The sequence below is a fragment of the Leptidea sinapis genome, chromosome 15 (genome assembly GCF_905404315.1).
Source record: "Leptidea sinapis chromosome 15, ilLepSina1.1, whole genome shotgun sequence".
Classification (NCBI taxonomy): Eukaryota; Metazoa; Arthropoda; class Insecta; order Lepidoptera; family Pieridae; genus Leptidea; species Leptidea sinapis.
Window position 1 is genome coordinate 6,064,000 of NC_066279.1, and position 22,380 is coordinate 6,086,379.

The following is a 22,380-nucleotide window of genomic DNA, read 5'->3' on the forward strand; positions in this document are numbered from 1 at the left end:
ACTTTTTAGTGATGACCGTCGCATTAGGGTCTGAAGGCGTGAAGGTGAGCGATTTTCGGATCCATGAAAGTGACAGATTTGGGGCCCCAATGTTATGGTATGGGGAGGAATCTCTATGTCAGGCAGAACCGAGCTGGTAATTCTAAACGGAGGCACAATAACAGCTCAACGTTACATCGAAGAGGTCATTAGACCCCATGTGGTCTCATATGCACAGAGAATCGGTGCAAGATTCCATCTGACGCACGATAATGCTCGCGCTCATGCAGCTAGGGCCACCAGAGAAGCCCTTGAGGAGGTTGGTTTACAGGTGTTGCCCTGGCCTGCATACAGTCAGTATCTCAACACCATTGAACACATGTGGGATGTACTGAAATGCAGTGTTCGACGCACAAACCAACCCATGCACAATGAAAGACAGCTAATAAACATTCTGAAATGCAGCTGGGAACAAATTCCTCAAGAAACAGTGGTACACCTGGTGGAGCGTGTACTTTCTAGGCTTCAAGAGTGCTTTAGAAAACGAGGAGGGCTTACTAGGTATTGAGGAAAGTCACAAATCAACCCACATTTTCTTTTTTTTTTTTTTTCACAATTTTTCTTCCTCACTAATTATTTAAGTGTTAAATGCATTTTTTTTAAAGTTGAAAAAAGTTCTATTTTTAATTGTTTGCATCATTATTTTATGCTGTCTACAATAAAAATCAATTAATTTATCCAATCGAATCATTAATCAACCTTTAAACCTCAAGAATTCATGAGAATACTGACTAGTATATTAAGAGTCACGAGTTGAAATAAAAACTATCCTTTATCGAAATAAAATTTGATTGAAATCGGTTCAGTAGTTCAGGAGTTCATCGCGGATGATGAACGTCACTCGAGATTTTTATATATAAACATTTACACAACTAAGTTAATTATTATTGCATGGATATTAATGACTTAGATATGATAATTCAATTCAATTTATTTATTAAAAGATTATTAAATTACAAAATAATAATACAAAAGTCTTACTTAAAAGCTAGTTAACACTGTGCCTGAACAAGGTATTCCTGTGTTTCAGGGGTAAAGAGCTGATATTGAAACTAAATAATCACAAAAAAGAAAAATTTAATCAAGTAAAAAGGTATAAATTAATGTACAGTTTAACTATATAAGTAAACAATGTCTTCAATGTAATGACTTATACAAATAAAATATAGATAATGTTTATTTTTCTGTATCTTCATAGGACATATTTAGAAGTGCTTCATGTAGAGCCTTTCTTACAATTAATATAATTAAGGGGATAGATGTTTACTTTTTTTTTATTTGTTTTGAATGGGTGGTAGTTTTTTTGACTTTCAATAAGTGATGTCACATCCTATTTTGAATAAAATATTTGAATTTGAACTATTGCGTTTAGTTTATTATAAAGAAATGGCCCTAGGAATACATAAACTTTGATGTTTGATAAAGTTTGTCTTTGTTTTTGGATAAACATTATCTTGGCGTCTCTTATCAATAAGATCAGTGCTGTAGGGAATGTCTGCGTGATGTTTCAATACTATGCTCTTTATAAATAATTGTCGAACTGTTAGTACCTTGCACGACTTATAGAGGATATTAGTAGGAAAAAGGAAAGAGCGGTTAGTAGACACCTTAAGAATTTGGCGATACTTGTTTATTTTCTTAGATTTCTAGCTCATACACGGTTATACGTTTGAACTGTATTGAGTCAAAAACCGTCATGTATTTATTTATTTAGTTATGAACTACCAACAGAATTACATGTAATACATTAACATTAAACAAGTCTTAGTTGCTAGGGATACACATAATTATATTTATAGGCAGTTACAGTATGTACACAAATACAAGTCGTACAAAAAGTTAAAATTTATATAATAAGTATAAAGGCTAAATAAAATTATGTAAATGTTAAATTTATACAATGAAAGTTATATAAAAAATAAAAATACAGTAATATAGAAAAAAAATATTTACAATTTTAATATCTACGATTCTGCAGCGGTAGATATTAACCTACCGCTGCGGAATCGAGTGTTTTAATTAATTTATCTTTAAATTTTGTTATATTATCGCTTAACAGATCAATGGACTTGTATCTAATAATAAATTCATTATATAGTCTACTTAATCGGGGTATTAGGGAATGATGACCAAGATTGTCCTGTGAGTTGGGTACGTAAAAAGTGAAATAGGATGCCGTAGAGTACGGGGGTGAACCTTAATTATTATTGTGTTAGCAAAATGATTTTAAAAAACGCTTAAATATACGTAGCTGCAGGCCAAAATTGTAGGAAGTTTTACATAATATATTATATTAAACGTTTATGAGAGAATATCATATACATAGTAATTGAGATTATACTAAAGCATTTTCAGTTAGCGGACTGCGAATTGCCGAGAACATTTTTAATAAACGATACGTTCTACTTCAGTAAACTGGAGCTGTGGACTTCTAGATAAATTAAAGAATGTAATTAGTAGCTAATATTACTTGAACTGGGTTTATTTTGACTGTTCGGTCGTGCACATAAGCAATATGAATTAGACATGGCTTGAGCTATTTACCTCTGCTTAGCGAATTATCTGTCCTTCGAATCGCTTGCTGAGTGATTATTTTTGTCTGTAATAAGTTTCTCCAAGCAATAGTTATTTTTTTATGGGAGAGGAGGACAATACGAGCATACCTACGGGTCATCTGATGGTATATGATCACCACGGCCCACACTCTCCCGTAACACTAGAGGAATCACAAGGTTCTCTGACGTTATTTGTAACGTCAGAGATTTGGTCAACGCTTTGACGTTGAATAAAATGTATATGTAGGTACCGGGGGTTCCGTGGTGAGAGTCAGCGCCTATTTCTACCGTGAAGCAGTAATGTGTAAGCATTACTGTGTTTCGGTCTGAAGGGCGCCGTAGCTAGTGAAATTACTGGGCAATGGGACTTAACATCTTATGTCTTAAGGTGACGAGCGCAGTTGTAGTGTTCAGAATTTTTGGGGTTTTTCCAGAATCCTGAGCGGCACTGCATTGTAATGGGCAGGGCGTATCAAGTACCATCAGCTGGAAGTCCAGCCCGTCTCGTGCCTTATTTTCATAAAAAAAAAATGTCAATGGTTCAACCTATTCCGTCTCAGACTCTTTTTTTCAAGATATCTAAGAGTTAAGCTTTCCTGATCGTTTCGGATGGTACCTACCTCAAATCAATTAGGTTTGTTTTCAAAGTCAAAGTTTTTATTTGCATAAATATGCTACATTGATGTTACATAAATATTATAAAGTACATGTTAGCCACATTTATGACGTGCAAATTTTACAAAATACATTTCTAAATCATTAGTTATTGAACAATTTAAATATTCTGCTATCCTTCAGTATGGCCAACCTCGCTGAACAAACTTGTTGATGATTTTTCGTAGTGGTGTATCGCAACGTTTATTTTTGCCCTTTTTTTCTTCAAAATAGTTCTCAAAACTTAAAATTAATAATCTTGATTTCCGCCAAAACTACCACGAAACAATAGGAGAAGAAATAAAAAAATATTGAGATTCAGATTTTGAAGATAGAACGCAATATCAAAATGTCCCTAATTAAATAACGAGCCAGCATTTTTTGAACAAATAGCACTGTGATAATCTATCAGCTATACTGTATAGAGGTTTAATGTTTAGGAAGTTTTTATTGTTTGTATAATCGGGCACATAAATGACTAATTATACTTACATGTAAGGGATATGGAATTTTGTTTAGACTCGTTGGAAAATAAAAAATAAATTCACAATTTGATTTAACTAGAGTGTCCCTAATTGGTTGACCACGACTGTATATTATGTTTATTTGGTAGGTCTGAGAATAGGTCGTCATCTATTTTGTTTACCCCAAAAATTTTAATGTGCATTTTTTTTATTACTTTATATAGCAATGCAACATTTGCTGGGTCAGCTAGTATGCGTATAAAAACATAACAATGAGTTTATCGCACGTCTTTTTTGATATTAACATTTATAGAAACAATAAAGAAAGAAAAGAAATAAGATAGAAATAATTGTTTTGTTTGTTTACAGATATTTATGTACGCGTCTAGAAGTTGTATGCTGTGATACTTTCCCACTTTTATGGTATGTCCTACTGTCATTCAATATAATATTAGTAAGACATAACTACGGATCGTTAATGTAATGTAGAATGCATATGATATCCGGCACCGTCGCTTGGCGTTGACGTCGCTTCATTGTGTGACTTGTACCACATTTATCACGGGAGTGTTCCGAAGACATTGTTGATCTGATTCCTGACGCCGAATTGCATGCTATAAATGAGGACATCATCCTACTAGATGTCTGATGTTCTTATACAGTGAATGAGTAATCTTTCTTGTGTGGTGTTCTAGGAAGGAACGATATGATTTCCTGCAAAAAAGTGCGTACATGTTTCTAAAAGGCCGGTAACGCTCCTGTGAAAATTCGACCATCACATCACAAGCCACTAACTAAAATATTATTCCCAATATTTCAATGTGTGGCTTTCCTTATCAGTGAGATTTAAAAGAAACTGTCTTCCACGTACATTCCAAAGAGCTTTCTCACTTTCTGACATGGCTAACGTCACAAAAAACGCTAAATCTATTAGGCATTACCTATACTTATCTTCACATATCAATGGTAGAAACGCAGTTAGAAGGAGTGCTGGTCTGGTCACCAACTGTCCCAGCGACGGTGAACGTAACCAAACTATATCTATCTCCACTTCTTCCTCCTAATTCACTCGCCTCGCATGTATACTCTTTCTCTTTCGTGTCAAAACGCTCTTTCGCCGTCGCGTCGCTCGTTATATTATGTGGATCCGGACTAACGTGATCGGGGCCTTATCACGTCGCGTTAAGCTTTCGATCGTTTCGTAATGATATCATGTTGTCACCGGTATAGGCAGATAACGTGGGTCAACCTGTTCTGTCACTTTTCGGTTATACCCATAAATAAAGACGCGGTGTCGACCTTTCTGACGTGAGTTTATGCTTTTAGTATTAACTCCTATTAATTTTTTTATATGTAATCCACTTTATTCTATATATGTGAGATATTGTATCAATATGATTAAGAGTGTTTTGTCACTGTATACTGTATATCTGTGTGTAAAAGAGACAATCTGGAATACCAGCCTAAATAATAATATAATATAATATTGACACACTTTTACACAAAATATCTTGCCCCAAACTAGGGATAGCCTGTACTATGGGTTCAAGACAACGATATAATTACATAAATATATGATACAAACATCCATATTCATCATATAAATGATTGCACCTACCGAGATTGGAACCTGGGATCTCTAGCTTAGTAGTCTGGGTCACTAACCATTCGGCTATATGGGTCGTCAATAATGAAATGGCAATGAGACATATAAATTGAGCAACTATCGTTCGTCCCGCACGCTGTCCCAGTTAGAATGGTCGCGTCTGTAGCAAGCAGCAACCCCTGCCCTCTGACTTGTATTGATATCGCACGAGCGACACACGATCGCAGGTGCAACTCCGCGGCCGTGTAAGTGCGAGGTGTTATTGCGTTGGTGGCTGGTACGTATCCGATGACGCGAGCGTCGCGGACCACAATGGTACTCGTAACTCGTAAGTACGCAAGGTGCGTGCACGTTTCGCTCACTACTGGCTTGCTGTGCTGTCGCGACGGTCGACGTGAACATAAGCGCGGGCGCATCCGTTCCAATCGATACGCGAAAGTAGAATTGTTGAAATTTTTATTTGTATTCAGTCGGTGAACAACAGCACGCGCGCACCTAATATACGATCGGCATACCGCTCCTTGCGCGGGCCAGGATCAACTTTAAGTAAGTGGAACATTATTACTTAATGATATTCTGTTATTAAATTATTAATTAAGATTATCGAAAATTGTCGAAAATATTTTAGTATAGTATAATTTAAGTTAATTATTTTCCGCCGTTTTTTTAACACGCTTTTTACTAGCTTCACCTGTATGTATGTTTGTTTGTAACCATTTGTAACCGTTTGTGACGCATTTGGGCGCGATTTAAACGGCCAGATTTCGTTCAAACTTCGATTTTGATAAAGTTATTCCATTTTTCAATTTGCAATATAAGATTTTTGTTAATTTATATAATTTTTTCATTTATCGTCGATAAGACAGGAATTGATGTTCATTTTAAATTTCAACCATTATCTTTTCAACCAAAGCGTGTTTTTTAATTTTTTTAAACTACTTTTATTTAACTTTTGATACAGAGACTGGTGAGCATAGTTAAAATTGTGGTAGCATGGATGTTTTTTGACTTGTATAATATATTTCATGTTTAAGTCAACACGATATAATGTGCCTTGTACATATAGTTTTTTATTATGATTTGCGGTTGAAAAACACTTAATGCTTCCTATACTTAGTAGTAGTACTTAAAGTAGTTGAGTTTTGATTTTATTGGGTAAATGTACTTCTGTACATTATTTTATAAGTTCACCCAAAATTTCAAATTGTTCTTTTGCCTACCGTTAGCATTATTCGGATGGTTTTCAAAAATTAATGCTCCGTTTTGGATTTTTTGGATTCCAAATGTGATTCTCCCAATGTTGGAATTATACATGTAATTAGGTTGGTGTATTATTTACCTATATTAATATACCAATAATGCAAAAACTACGAAACATATACCTTCGAAGGTTTATTGGAACCCAAGAAATTTACCATTCCATGCATATTATGATAAAGCAACCATGGAGTATCCTATCGAGTAGTAATCTAACAACAAAACAATAAGTCCCATTCGTAATGCAAGACTTATTTGATTAATTTTAGTTTTCGCTGAAACTAGGTACGTAATAATAGCAGATATTCATATAATATCAAATTAAACTGATCAATTGAGTAGGACAAATATTAAATATTCTCACCTATCGGAAGCATTTATATTTCATTGCTCTTTATTATAATAGTAATCGTTTACCACGTGGTATTGTAAATTAAACTCATCAACAAACATCTAAGACTGACGAATAGTGGGTCAATCAGTCAAAAACTGTGTGGCTTAAATTTGACTCTCTTTAAGAACAAACGAATATGTTTGCCATTGCTCCGAAATTTATCTATATGTATATATATGAGGTGTTCATCCCGATACTTCTGGAACTCAGGCACAGCGACTTGAAGTTTGGTAGGAATATTCCTTTCGTCGAGTCGAGGTCAGCTACGAATTTACACCCGCAAGGGGTTTGTGGGGGATTAGTTAAATAATCTCATTTATAAACTATAGTACTTAAACGTATAAAACTTGGCCAGGTAGGCTTCATATACAGGCATAGTATTTTTGCCACTCATTGCATCCACGTGGACGGCGTCGCGGACAGCAGCTACTAGTAAATATTGTAAGACCATCAGTATTTGCGATATTTCTATGAGTTCTCAATCATCCCCTCTATATGCCACAAATTCGCGCTTCACTTCAGCTTTTTCTAATTGCTCTCGCTTCCACAATACTCTCTTCTTCTTAGTCGTTCACTCACTGCTGAGGATCGTGACTCACATTCAATTGGTCAACGAGCTGTCTCCATCGTTCCTTTCCCTGGTTGAGGGAGGCGTTTATAAGGATCTTCAGATTTTCGGAGATTTGATCCTACCACCGTTTAGGACCACGGCGTCTAGGTCTTCTACCCTCTATTTTCCCCGTCACCATCAAACGCTCAAGGTTGTTGGCTCCCCTGCGTGCAACATGGCCCAAGTACCGCACTATGCGCTGTAAGCAGGTCATGTACAGACGCTGAGCATCCTCTATCATGAACTGCTTTAAGATGTAGATGTTTTGCGTAAAACGGCGTCCTTGGGCATGGAATTTGGTCTTTCAGTAAAAACATGGACTAGGGCGGCTATGTCTGGTCCATGCGTTATGCTCGTGAACGGACACTGTTTGTGTTGGCTGGATGATCCTGACATTTGAAACTCTGTTTCTAGTTGTCAAATTGAAGTAATATTAAGTACTAGCTCATACCCGCGACTTCGTCCGTGTACACATATGACTGAGCGTGTTGTGCTTATAAAAATAGTTGTTTCCTAAAACTTTATATTAACTGAAAATATAGAAACATTTTTTTTTGATAAGGTCCAAGTGTCTAAAGAATAAAACATAGAAGACTTAATAATTGATAACTTTTCAGTAGATTTTCCGTGAGGCACGCATAAATGAAAACCTCTATCATTATATCTATATAGATACTAGCTGACCCGACAGACGTTGTTCTTTGCATAATAAAAAATACTGTTTTTTTATGTTGTCAATAATATTTCATAACACCAAGAATTATTTTGTAAAATATGCTCCCTGTTGTTAACTATAATTATATTGTATCACAGCAGAACTGTCAAACCGTGCGTCAATAAATTCGCTCATAGAAAATATGTCGATACAAATAAAATATTGAAAATAAAAATAATTTATGGGTCCCAAATCAAAATAGAAACTATCCTATCCTCTCAAGTTGGACCAAACTGCACTCCATGAAGTAATCCCCATTAAAATCCGTTCATTAGTTTAGGAGTCTCACGTAATTTATATATATTAAGATATATCTTTCATAGTATATACATCTTCATAGTGATGATATACTAAGTGCTCGCATAATAATTTTATTTATTTAAAGTGTGTGTGGATATATGCATTTACTTATACTTAATAAGTGAAGGTCTTTTATATTAATTTACATTTTTTAGTGTTTGACTTATAAGTTGTTTGTTTATTTTTGTTGCGTCACTTTGCATTAGATGTTGATTAAAATAATTTGGTCACCTCTTCTCAATAAACCTAATTAATTTCCGAAGTTCTGATAAATGTTAAAATATTAAACTTCTGACATTCATAAGTGTCGTTTTTTTCACCTAGATGAATGAAGCAATTACGAATTAATTTATCTTTTGTAATAGGTAGATTGTGCCTTTCGATAACTGGTAGTTAAGTAATAGAATCCAACACTGAACATATGATATATTTAAATTTTATTAATATCCAACTTAATCTGCTAAATCCGCCATATGTGTCTTCATCTGGTAAGTAAGTCAAAAAATTCTCTCGTATCTAGTATTCTAGTAGTAGAATTCAATCAATCAAAGCATAATAGTTCCGTATATATGATTATAATTTTTATGAGTGAAGGACTATTTAAATTATACATATTTTTATATATTTGAACAAGGATGTTATAATAATTAACATATTAAATTTACTATTTGACATTGACACTGAGCTAAAAGATATCTTAATCGTCTTTATTTATATAACTATATAAAAAATATTCACATTAAGCATATAGCACTGAATATTACATACATATATACTTCCGGAGAGGTTATGCCATAGGAAGGTTAAAATATTTAAATTTCTATGGGTTATACTGACTGACATACTCAATGAGTATAATTCTTATCTTTTTAACACTAGTAAAAAAATAAGGACTCCGTGTCACCTTACATAACAGTGTACCACCAAAACGTGTAGATACATAGCCCCACGCACACACTTACACTACTACAGGCCGCTAGGCGGCCATTATGATAATTGTCATCTTCTGTGACAGATTAGTTTGCGTCTCAATAAATTATTTTTAATATGCCGTCGTGCGTTGTGAAAAAGTCTAAAAACGATACTTTTTAAGTATTTGTGGCCATATATGATGATTTAAGGGAGATGAAATTGTGAAACTAGTATCCCGTAACCGCACACACACTAGCATAATGGTGCTTCACTTGCTAATATCACGGCGCGGAGTCCTTCTTTTTTTACTTGTCTGTGGTTTTTAAGTATTATTTATTACTAATACAAATCTATACTAATATTATAAAGAGGTAAAGTTTCTAAGGTTCGAGGGGGTAATCTGTGGATCTACTGAACCGATTTTGAAATTTCTGTTACCAGAGTGTCATCTTAATATATAAATCCAGTATCCTGATGTTTGTTTCCAGTCAACTCCCAAACTAATGAACGGATTTTAATGGGCATTACTTCATGGAGTGCAGTTTAGTCCAACTTGACATATTTTCTATGAAAGAATTTATCACGCGCGGTTTGATAGTACTGCTGTGAATGAATTTCATTATAACAACAGTGAGCATATTTTACGAAATAATTCTTGATGTTATGAAATATTATTGACAAATTTATAAAAATCAATATTTTGTTTATTATATACAGAACAACGTCTGTCCGGTAAGGTAGTCTTAATATATATAAATCCAGTGTCCTGATGTTTGTTTTCAGTGAATTCCTAAACTAATGAACGGATTTTAATGACGATTACTTTATGGAGTGCAGTTTAGTCCAAGTTGAGAGATAGAATAGTTTTTATTTCGATTTGGGACCCATAATTATTTTGATTTCCAATATGTATTTTGTATTGACATATTTTCTATGAGAGAATATTTATTGACGCACGGTTTGACAGTTCTGCTGTGAAACAATTTTTTTATTATAACAACAGTGAAAAAAAAGTTTACGAAATACTTGTTGATGTTATAAAATATTATTGACAAATTCTTAAGAAACAGTATTTTATAAATTACTAGCTGACCCGGCGAACGTTGTTTTGCCAGATAAATTATTTTAAGAGTTTCCTAGACATTGTAACATTACTCTATTTTTCTTTAGTAAATTTTTTTTCTAAAATAAACGTAGCCTAAGTTATTCCTTATTATATTAGCTACCTGCCAATAAAAGTCCCGTCAAAATAGGTCCTGCCATTTCAGAGTATTAGCCGGAACAAACAGACAGACAGACAGACAAAAATTTTAAAATGTGTTATTTAGATATTATTATATAGATATATATTATTATTAGTGTAGATAAAAATGTTTATTTGAATATTACAAACAGACACTCCAATTTTATTTATATGTATAGATGTACAGAACAACGTCTGTCGGATCAGCTATTAGGCTATATTATAACGAAAAATTAAAGGACTTTTCCTACGAACGATATATGATTGTTTTGGATATATGCTTGTGACCGCATTGGAACAATAACTAATAGTATTGGTAAATGCGGACGAAGTCGCGGAAACAGCTAGTGCTATATAAAGTTGTAAAATTTGTCTTTTTAAAATTATAACTGTTATAACTTTTTAGCATTTTAGCACTTCTGTCTCTAAGTATTCCTTTTATACGACAGCTCTTCACACTTATGCGTCCATTACCGTTACAAAGTACCGGGTCTTAAACTATTAATTGTCTACCGGCATCGTAAAAGGAAGAGTTAATATGTCCGTCTCTATTACTTGTATGATAGTAAGGGTGGTGTTGCGGGGAAAGGGCATCGTGTGAGACTGCCGTAACTTGCTACCCGCTGACATTACCCCGTCCGCGCGACCGTCTGTCACCCCTTAGGACGGTCGCGCATGAAGTTGTCGGACTATACCTACCTCTACGCTGTGCCATGACATAAAATTAATGGGTTCAGTATAATTTCTCTAATCATGATTCGTATAATATTTTGTTTATGTGCTATACAGGGCGTCACAAAGTTATGGCACATGAAGGGAAAGTACCTTAAATATCGTAGATAGGGTATTTTACTGAAAGAAGACTTTATGTTATTTTCAAAAGTTAGTAATTCTACATTCAAAGATTTTCTAAAAATTTCTTGCCTCGTCTGGGAATCTAACCGACTTAAATGTAAAAAATAAAAACACCCCTACTTTTATGATGCCAATCGAAAGAATGGCAAAAAACTTACAACTCTTCTTAAGTAACATACTATTCTTAAGAAAGGAACAACGTAAAATTTTTGAGACGACGTTCAAAAAGTAGCGATATTATCATTCCATAGATAGTATTGATTATTTGAGGCAAGTAATTTTTAGAAAGTCAACAGAATTACTAACTTTTAAAAATAACAAAGTCTTCTTTCAGTAAAATACCCTATCTACGATATTTAAGGTACTTTCCCTTCATGTCCCATAACTTTGGGACGCCCTGTAGATTAACTGGATATGTTATGGTATGTTAGTTTCCCGTACTGTTTGCCAGTTGGACGGTTTTTAATGAACCTATTCACCTATAGGGCACGAAAAAATATGGAGATATTTTAAGTTCGCCTTGTCAATTGTGATCTTAAAATAGCTTTTAAATCGTTAACCTTGCTTAAAATATGATTTCCGCAGTCGGTTTTTAAAGGTTTAACTTAACATATATTCGGACTTAATCTACGTGATGAATAAATAACCTAGCTTTCATTTTTTTCGGTCTACCCTTCATTCATTCAATTCTAATTGTGTAGGTTGAAATTATACACTCAGACCTCAAGGGGCAGTTTGTGTCATTCCTGTGGGTAGTTACAAAAAGTCTCAACTCTTATTTATTTAATTAATAAGTAAAACCACATTACACATATTATCCATACAAATTAGTCTAATGGCGACTCATATAGCCGAATGATTAGTGACCCTGACTACTAAGTTAGAGGTCCCGGGTTCGAATCCCGGTAGGTGCAATCATTTATATGATAAATATGGATGTTTGTTTCCGAGTCATATGGATGCTTATATGTATGTTTAAATAAGTGTATTGTATTAAATATATCGCAGTCTTGCACCCATAGTACAGGCTATGCCTAGTTCGAAACAAGATAATTTGTGTAAAAGTGTGTCAATATTATATCTAATATATAAAATTCTCGTGTCGCGGTGTTTGTAGTTAAACTCCTTCGAAACGGCTTGACCGATTCTCATGAAATTTTGAGTGCATATTGGGTAAATGTTAAGGGTGGTCCACGCCAATTTTTTTTTTAATTTTTTTTGATTATGAGTCAGCATTAAAAAATACATACAAATTCAAAATTTCACCCATCTACGATCAACAGTTACTTTTGTATCGCGATTTTAATATCGGCAATACAACGTTTGCTGGGTCAGCTAGTAATTATTATATTAAAAGGTATCGTACTTACATATCAGAATATGCATAAAAATTATGGTGTACATAAATTTGCCCATTCCATATGAAATAACTATTATACTGAATGATTTAAAATTTAATTAATTTATTATTATTTTGGTGCCGACTAGTTAAGACCATTCGGAGGTCCTTCTGATGATAGGTGAGTGATAAAAGGCGCCGAAATAAATAAATAAATTGTTTGATTAATTTAATAGATGTTACCTTTTTTATTTTTCTTGGGATTACAAAACTGTACAGTTATTTAATACTTTCAACTGTAGTTATGTCGTAACTTATTCAATACAAGGAAAACTTTAAATAGACATATTATGTGCTACGTGCAATCGAATAATATGTCTATTAATTGCTGTAGATTTATTACTTTTGTTCGTCGAGTTCGAGAATTTTATTCGTGAGCCCAACTCGTGAATTAACTGCTTGTTAATTAATTTTTTTCATCCCAGTTTAAACAGATATTTAGTGCGCAAAATCGTCCAGAAGTAATTAACACCATCTGGATGTGTGGCGTTCCTCCACAGTGCGGTTTTCAAGGAACTTTCTTCCACGTACGACCAAGCTGTGGAATGACTTTCCTTGCGGTGTTTCTGGGACGATACAACGTACCTTCAAAAAGCGCATACGCCTTCCTAAAAGTCCGGCATCGCTCCTGTGATTCCTCTGTTGTTGCAAGAGACTATGGGCGGCGGCGATCACTTAACACCTGGTGACCCGTACGCTCGTTTGTCCTCCTATTCCATAAAAAAAATAAAAAACAAATATTCAAATTCAGCGAAAACATAATTTTATAAGGCTGTATTTAAATACAGCCCGAGTACATACTTAATTTTAACTTCGAATATTTCGTTATTTAAAAGTAAAAATGAACTGTGCCAATTTATTTTGACCGCGTTTCGGCTCTTGAAATTTTAATTAATAATAATCCTCATATAACTTATACGTGTAGATACTGCCTCTTGCTATTAGGCAATGTATGACAATAGGCCAGGTTTATTATAAGTTTATTATTATTTTATCAGTTTATTATAAAAAAAAAATTGTAATGTCGTAAATCCTATTACTCCACTGCTGAATATCTAAATGATCGGACAGCCTGGGACTAGATTGTGATTATTTTATAGCGATAGAAATGACTGTACAATATTGTATATTTTTATTGAAAAGAGCGCAAAAAAAATGCAGGTCGAGTTTCTTGCGCCACTTCTTCTCTCTCAGAGCGCCATTTGTTTCCGAAGCGGTAGTAGTATCTAGAAGTTATTAGAAATAACATCAAAAATAATTCTAAAGGAATCAATTTTGAGAAAATAAATGCCTTTTATGCCTTTTATTACATCAGTGTGCATGACAGCTAAGTCTTACACTGGCGATTTGTTAGACACTTTGTTTTAGTGTGCCTTCGTTGCTGACGCTGTTCACAGCTGTCACCGTATATCTACACGTAAAGATCATCTAAGAAACAATCAAAATTCTCTTAAAAGCAAACCAGTATTACCAGTTAGTAGGCTACTTTGGATCAGAATGCCGGCTGGGTCGATAGGTACAGCACCGGCGTTTCCGCCGCGAAGCAGTTATAACCAGGTATTATTGTTACGGTTTAAACGGCACCGTAGCTTGTGAAATTACTGGAATAATGAGACTTAAGGCGAAGAGTAAGCAGAAAACACGCAAACAAGTGGTGTTTTTAGACAAGTTTTGTGGTGAAAGTATAGCATTTCGAGCTATGAACACTACTTAATCCTGTTACACATATCCTAAAGTCTTACTTGTAGGTTGCTAATGCTTGCTGTTGGTTATAGTTAACACTGCCGAGCCTTTTTGAACTACCACTTTTCTTTGAAGTTAAACAAGTTTTTTGGCATGGCGTGACGCATTTTTCTCTCTCAGAAAAGTTATTCTTATAGCTTGTACTTTTTGTGTAGGTTCATTTATTCAGATAAGAAGTGAATAACGAGGATTGTAAGCATATAAACTGTTTTCCACCCAAGAATTTTGAAAACATTGGCTTTGTTACATAGATGGTGGGCCGGCCGCCGTAAACTCATATCGCTCAAGGTCGCTGGCATTTAGTGTCGCCTTAATATCAAATGTCTCAAAGTGACGAGTGTTATTGTGACGCCGCTCAGTAGTGCTATTACATACAATCAGGTGTACGTCTCCCAAATTTTTCTTATTAGAAACACCTGTCCGAAGGCCAGATGCTGAGAAATAATAATAATAATGTCACACTTTTACACAAATTATCTTGCCCCAAATTAGGCATAGCCTGTACACTATGGGTACAAGACAACCAGATATTCAATTCAGTATACTTACTTAAACATACATAAATACTTATAAACATCCATGACTCGGAAACAAACATCCATATTCATCATATAAATGATAGCACCTTCCGGGAATCTAACCCGGTACCTCTGGATTAGTAGTCAGAGTCACTAACCATTCGGCTATATGGGTCTTCGATATTTACATCAATAGAGGAACAATAAACTGATTTTTGAGGTTATAATTCTTTGGGCGTGTTATGGATCAGGTCAATCAAATTCTACACCCTGACGTTAGCCGCTCAACTAGACCATTTGTATCATACTTCAGCTACCAAGCCTCTTGTAACTCATATTTCTACAGAACCACAACCAATGAACGAGAATTAAATAAATTTCAATTTATGTACAAGTTTTAAAAAAAAAAATTCACTCTAAGTGTATAAAAATAATTTAATAATATTTAATTACACGTTATTTAACTAAATTATGCGGTGTGATAATATTTTCATTGGTTTTATTTAATACCTTATTTATTACAATACTGTGTTTTTTACAAACGAGGAATAATTTTCTTAAAGATTTTTGTTTTATTACGCCAAAGAAGAATATCTTCTACATATGTAATAACCCACACTTTTTTTGATGAAAGGCTCTTAATCGACTTGAATATTGGACCTTAATGACTTATAGTCTAGGATGCAAAACAAGAAGTATTCTTTCTTCAATATCTTGGACAAAACTTATATAAATTTTATGCATACATACATACATTAAAAGTAGAGCGTAGTATTTTTACTTTGTTTTTTGTGTTGTAGACATAATTTAACAAACAAAGAGTAATTATTATACTATGATCCGTGTCATATGTCATGTTATCGACGTGAAGGCTAAATAATGATTATTATATTTTATGTAAATTGCATCTTACAAGGTATTGACATTGCTGTTTTGTGCAAGGCAACTTGAGAATGATATGAGCCGGTACATTTTTTTTTTAATGAAAATATAAGACGTTCAGCTGATGGTAATTGATACGCCCTGCCTATTACAAAGCAGTGCCGCTCAAGATTATTGAAATACCCAAAAAATCTGAGCGGCACTGCAACTGCGCTCGTCACCTTGGGACATAATTTATCAAGTCTCATTTGCCCAGTAATTTCGCTAGCTACGGCGCCCTTCAGACAGAAACACAGTAATGCTTACACATTACTGCTTCACCGCAGAAATAGGTGCCGATGTGATACCCATAATTAGCCGGCATAGGAAAAGGAGCCTCCCACTGGTAAAATAATGAGACTTATCTAGTATGAAGCCTAAATTACTGACTGAAACGACAAAAACAGACTAGATTCTATTACTAGATAGATACCCTGCGCAGGCCCCGTTGTTATTTAATTTCAATATGAATAATTAAATCGTAGTCTATATTTTCATAACACGATTCTTCTAACCAGTTATTCCCAAACTTGTTTTAATTATTTATAATATTTCATAAAAATCTATTTGGTGGCCGAAATGACGACCGTTGAATCGACCAATGAAACACCTTGATAATACCACTGGACAGGCTGTTTTATATCTGTGACAGCAAAATTTTGCAGCCTATTTGAAGCGCCACTCGCGAGCGTCCAGAGAACAAATTTTGACGTATAATACAAATGGCTGCGAAGGAACGTACAATACTCTGAAGTATTTTTTATTTTGAATTAATTTCGTTGGTTTTCCGTGTTATTTACACTTCAAGAATCAACATAATGAAGCACGCATTTTTTTTGTAAATTGTTTCCCACCATCAATCTGTTTGCTGAGGTTGTCATCACTACTTTTAGTACCGCAGATTCTCGCTACATGGCCAACAGCGCTAAAATGGCGAATATCAAACAGGCACAAAAGCGCTTTGACAGCCGCCAGTCCAGTGGTATAAAGTAGAGGTCAGTGTAGTAAATACTATACCTGTTGACATCAAATAGGGTGGCGATTTAGTTATGGGACGTTAATTTCCTTGCAGGAAAAATAAAACCACTCACCAGATATAAGTATTTATACAATACATTTCCCGCCCATTTAAGCGGCAACTCGAAAACTTGAGATATTTGTTGTTTAATTTTTGTTCAAATTTAAATTACCTAGTCGTAGAAACAATATTGTATGCGACACGCTGTATAACTAGGTAAAAAAACCACACGCCACTCGTGTTTATTCACCCTCATTATACATTTGTTGCATAACAGTTTAAAGCATAATTGTTCCGAATTGTTCGCCGTGCGATTAGGATAATCAACCTATGGGGAAGTATAAAAGTGAACTTTGGGTACCAAAGGGACTTATTTTTTATTAATATGTACGTGTATCTCTTATGTCAACTATAGTTAAAGTATTTTTTAAAACAGTAGGTCACGTTGAGTGATATATCGCAAAATAAAAATCGAAAACCCTCGTATAATTAACATCGTGAGATACTTGCAATGGAAATGGCAAATTAATTTCGTTAATAATTTAATGTTTTTGTATGGTAAAAAAGGTGACCTTAGAAAGAAATAAATTGTCAAATCAATATGTTTTTTAATCAAATGTTATTCTCAACTAGATAAATCTTAAGTTATTGCATCGTAAGCTACTTTCAATGGAAATGATAAATTTATTTCGTTAATTTAATGTTTTTAGATAACAAGTATAATATAAAATACTATCTAAAAACAAGTATAATATAATTGTGCAAAAAAATTATAAGTCGTATCAAGGAGTCAATATTTTTTTACGGCTGTTCCCAATATTCAGTCTATCTCTTACTTGAGATCAAAATCATAACTATCGTTGGCTTTTCTGTCCCAATAAACTTATGGATGGTAACTCACCTTATCCGTACACGCTGTCTGTCAATGTGACGACGTATAGCTTACCAGCGATAGAAGTTTGTATGGAAATAGCAATTCACGCGTCTCAATATCAGGCGATAGGAATGACTTATCGGGTATATTGGGACAGCTTCACATTATTGACAGCTAATTACTGTAGATAGTATATTGGGAACGGCCGTTAATCAAATGTTATTCTCAACTAGACAAATCTTAAGTTGTTGCATTGTAAGCTACTTTCAATGGAAATGATAAATTTATTTCGTTAATTTATTGTTTTTGTTTTCTAAAAAAAATGTGACCTTAGAAAGAAGTATAATATAATTGTCCAAAAATAATTATAAGTCGTTTTTAGGAGTCAAATTTTTTTTAAACAAATATTATTCTCAACAAGACAAATGTCATTCGTTAAACATCTTAACTATTTGTTAGCCTTCCTGCAATATGAAGGTCCGCACACTTAATGTAAATATATATTTATATTATTTATTTGTGCAAAATGTTATTTATTTTAGTATGCCAGTTGGAGGCCGTGTTGTTTTTGACGTAGTTATAATCTCAGTACTTTATGTTTAGAATATTAGAAATAATTATTTACCACACGGAGTGACAATGACACAACAAGAATTGGTAAAAGTCGTGAAGCTATATCAGTTTGTAAAGCGGCTTTGATATGGGGAGAAGAACTGATAAGAAACTCCCAGCCCATCTCATAATTAAGTTATATGATTATAAATCTTATAATCAGTGGGAGGCTCCTTTGCATAGGATGCCGGTTAGATCATGGTTACCACAACGGCGCCTATTTCTGCCGTGAAGCAGTAATGTGTAAACATTACTGTGTTTCGGGCTGAAGGGCGCGCCGTAGCTAATGTAATTACTGGGCAAATGAGACTTAACATGTTATGTCTCAAGGTGACGAGCGCAATTGTAGTGCCGCTCAGAGGTTTTGGGCTTTTCAAGAATCCTGAGCGGCACTGCATTGTAATAGGCAGGGCGTATCAATTACCATCATCTGAAAGTTCTAATCGTCTCGTCCCGAATTTTAATAAAAAAAATCATATAACTCAGCGTAATTAAAATAATATTATACAATTTATGGTGGCCTGCGCAGAACCAGCCTTCTTTGTCAAAGAATCTTTAAAATATTTCTTGAATTTCTACTCAATGAGTGTTAATATACTGTCTGATATTCTATTGTAAAATAGAATAAATACCAAGACCTATGAAGGAGCCCTTAAGTATAGCTAACTTATTAAACGAAGACACCAAACTAACAAAATAAACTAACTTCCGAGTATTAAGTTTGAGAGCCGAACGGAATGAAACACACACTGAATGTTACACTAAGAGCGCTTTTGCACTACGTCCGATCCGAATCCGATCCGTACCCGTGAAAAAGGCTCCGGTGTAGTCGTAGAACTCGTTTTCACAGATACGGATCGGATTGAGATCGGACGTAGTGCGAAAGCGCTCTAAGAACTTGCCACATTACATAAGTCAGCAAATAGTTTTAGCCGTTTCTGAGATTAGCGTGTACAAATATTGTGACAAACATTCTAAGAACTACTTATTTAGCTCCGTTTACGTCAGTAGCTACCTACAGACAGTTTGATTAGTTTTATTTCGAAGAAATATTTGATGTAAAATAACAACAATTCTGTCGTATTATGTATATATCTTAATATATATAAATTACGTGACACGTTGTTTGTCCGCGATGGACTCCTAAACTAATGAACGGATTTAATGGGGATTACTTCATGGAGTGCAGTTTGGTCAAACTTGAGAGATAGGATAGTTTTTATTTCGATTTGGGGCCCATAATTATTTTTATTTAAAATATTTGTTTTGTATGTTTTTTTTTTTCTATGAGAGAATCTAGTGACGCACGGTTTGACAGTTCCGCTGTGAAACAATTTCATTATAACAACGTGATCTTTTGAAATATTATTGGCAAATTCCTATAAAACAGTATTTTTTTATTATCTACAGAACAACGTCTGTCGAGTCAGCTAGTATATATATATACAGATTCTAAGTTGCCTAACTTGTCCTTGCGTGAAATAAACGACGAAAACCGGCTAAACAACTTGTACTTTGCTCGAACATTCACGCGAATATGTAGATTAGCAATAATGTGAAATATCTGCAATTTATACTTTCATGTACAAAGGCTGCTAATATAAATGGTATTAATTATCTCTGCAACACGATTATCTGATACTATTTACAAGCAATTATAATAAGAGCATTTAATAAATCAAATTAATATTCGTTTATCGATTTAGGCCAAAAATGACACTTATAAATGTTTACCGTTTGCGGAAGAAGTTGAATTCGAATGTGAAGAAGTGGCAAGAAAGTTATTTCAATTATTTCAAAGCAACGCTCCTGTGATTCCTCTGGTGTTGCAAGAGATTGTGGGCGGCGGTGATCAAAAAGCAATACTTACCTACAGCATCATCATTTTACAAATTATTTTAATTACAAAACAACATAAAGTGACGCAACAATAAACTCAGACGTCACGACTACTGTAAACAAAATATAAAAAACATGTTACTTAGTGTAAGTAGATGCAAGAATACACCCACACCGCTAATTAATGAAAGTACCTAAGTATAATGTCAGCATTATATTTTAGATTTTTGTCCAGTTTTTTCCGAAATAGCTCCACCGGTTAATACGGTCGCAATCGAAACCAGCTTTCAGTGCTCGACTCGTATTGCATATATTTTTGTAGGTAACAGTATCGAGGGGCAGTACCTATTTGGTACAGTATTTTCAGCAGTATTTATTTATAAATGGTGCTTTCGCTTTTTATATAGTTGTAGCTTTTTGTATAGATGGGTATTATAATATAGTATTATTCTAGAAAAAATATCTGATGACGTGGTAAAGATAAATCCAGAAGCCATTTAAACGCCATATAAAGAGCAAATAAATTTCCTAGTTCTCTATACTTATAATAAAAAATGACTAACAACGTCATCATAACGCGTTCTAAGGCCATATGTACTTCGGGGGTAACGAATATGGCAAAATGCCTTCGTTGGAAAACCATCCATAATTTGATCATTTAGAAAATGGTCGAATCGTATCGTCTATATGCGTTATTCTTAGCCTAGGACGCAAAAACAGGGAGTTTAACATATATAACATGTATATGTATAACTCACAAGCTAATGGACTAATAATAAAATGTACTTTTAATAAAACGTATACACTTGACATTTTTGAAATATGTATACGTTCTGAATAATAAGAAGGAAATACCTTTAATTCGCGCGAGTCACGGCCATGTTAATCAGAGCGGTTATTCACGTTTCCCCCTGCTTGATTTCGTCCAGCTTTCAGTCAACCGCCGATACTACAGCGATCGTTAATTGTGTTATGTTTGTCCTACTTCAACCACTTTACAGTCGGAAAGTTGTTAAAGAAACAGTTTAATTAGAATTATTGAAAATTTATTAACAAAAAAGTATGTTTGTCGATTAGTGCATCATACATTTAATTTTTTTTAAACACTATAGGTACCTGACGTTTTGTGGTTTTCCAATCTTCATGTCAAGAGATGTCATTTCAACAACGGTTTTAATGCTTTAAAAAGTATATAATTTAAAAAATTGCGTTATAAATTTTTACCAAAACGTTACTTGAAGCTACTGACTGACTATAACGTCCGAATTATACGTTGTTATTATATTTTGGCTTTGTATTTTAAGTACGTGAAAGACATCTTAAGGCTCATTTCATTTTTTTTTAAATAATGTTTAGAGCCTTAAGCTTATTATAAGATTCAAATGTAATATTATTGCAGGCGCAATTGTAGGCAGCTGGCCCGGCTGCTGAATATAACATACCTTCTAATTATTTGTCGTTTAAATTTTCCACTCTAGTCAAATTTTCAATTGACGTAATCACTTGATAAATTCGTTTGATTTCCATTACTCTAACAACTTTAATTTAGCTATTTAAAATCTAAAGACAAGTACTTTTGATAAATAATCGTTTAAGCATAATTAAATTGTTTTCCTTTTCTTTCTTATTGTATGATTAAACGTGTAGGAATATTCTGATTGGAATATTGAGGAGTTACAGATGTTGGTTTAGTTAACCAACGCGGATGCACTAACAAAATAATGTAAAACACGTTTTTAATGTTAATTGATTATTAATGATTTGCGTCACTCATATTTTTAAACTAACAAAAACACCAGTTCGTTTACTTAATAAATCGTTAATTTAATATTTATGACCAGGCAATGGTTTG

At 33.9% G+C, this 22,380-nt stretch overlaps 1 protein-coding gene across 2 annotated transcripts in view; it reads left to right on the forward strand.

Moving 5' to 3' along the window:
• LOC126968228 (elongation of very long chain fatty acids protein AAEL008004-like) overlaps positions 1 to 22,380 on the forward strand; it is a 96,369-nt gene that overhangs the window by 8,198 nt on the left and 65,791 nt on the right. The window contains exon 2 of one of the 2 annotated variants that reach the window (XM_050813100.1): positions 4,082 to 4,135. The gene's annotated coding sequence lies outside the window, so the exon portion shown is untranslated. Of the gene's footprint in view, positions 1 to 4,081; positions 4,136 to 5,659; positions 5,865 to 22,380 lie in introns of those variants that run through there. The other variant, XM_050813101.1, reaches the window with a different exon arrangement.